The sequence below is a fragment of the Stegastes partitus genome, unplaced genomic scaffold, assembly GCF_000690725.1.
Source record: "Stegastes partitus isolate 25-593 unplaced genomic scaffold, Stegastes_partitus-1.0.2 Scaffold308, whole genome shotgun sequence".
NCBI classification, from domain to species: Eukaryota; Metazoa; Chordata; class Actinopteri; family Pomacentridae; genus Stegastes; species Stegastes partitus.
Window position 1 is genome coordinate 327 of NW_007578039.1, and position 873 is coordinate 1,199.

The 873-nt window shown below is 40.9% G+C and overlaps 1 long non-coding RNA gene across 1 annotated transcript; it reads right to left on the reverse strand.

Annotated features, from left to right (window-relative positions):
* Positions 1–443: 443 nt before the first annotated feature.
* Positions 444–825, reverse strand: LOC103358396 (uncharacterized). The gene is made up of 2 exons (XR_520252.1): positions 780–825; positions 444–644 (listed from the first exon to the last, which is right to left on the reverse strand). It is a non-coding gene; the product is annotated as an uncharacterized LOC103358396 (long non-coding RNA).
* Between the last annotated feature and the right edge of the window lie 48 nt (positions 826–873).

Below are 873 nucleotides of genomic sequence, written 5' to 3' on the forward strand. Positions count from 1 at the left end.
GCGATTTTTATGTCACTTTTGAATTCTTGTTCTGAATTACTTTTTTTTTGACTACATTCATCTTTGGAAATGCTGCATAAAAACATGGAGTCCTGTGAAGAAGTGTTTTCATATCTGGACCCTGACAAGTTTGTCAGGTCATAAGAAAAAAGTAAATATTTCCTTAAACTAGTCAAAATACAACTATCTACTAACCTTAATATTAGTTGACATGTCAACCAACATGTATTATTATTATCATCGTATGTGTTGTCCTTGAGATCGATATAGAAATATTTCCAGACAACTGCAATGTAGAAAAGAAAAACCAAAACGCAAATCCCCTCCAAACATGCTGGAAAGTCCCATGTTTACCATCAGTATCTCCCTAACAGTGAAAAGAAATCACGTGGATGATCGACGGTGCCACTGGTACGCCCAGTGCGCCAAACACGGATGTTCAGTTTCTGAGTTGTTCGTCTTCACAATGCAACGTCTATCTCTCAGCATTTTTTAAATTATTTGGTAGATTGTCTCTGTGTTAGTGCTATTGCTCTTGATAAGGCATTTTGCCCACATGTTTCCTCTGATTAGCAGCTGGAGTGCAGCCTTTCCATTACGCGCCGAAGACAGCTCTCCAAACACGCTGGTCACTCACAGATCTCCTGCACAGGTAAAAACACAACCTCATTCAATCACAGCATCACTGATTCACGTGTTAAATATCACCGATTCATCTGAAATTAATACATCTAAAGACTGATCCGTCTGAAAGCTGAGTTTCTAGTTGATTTACGCACCGGGACGCGCACCCTCAGTGTCTGCTAGTCTGCGTTTTGCTGTTGTATTGAACGTCCAACATGTAGCTGCTGGTGCCCCCATCACCCCCCTCCC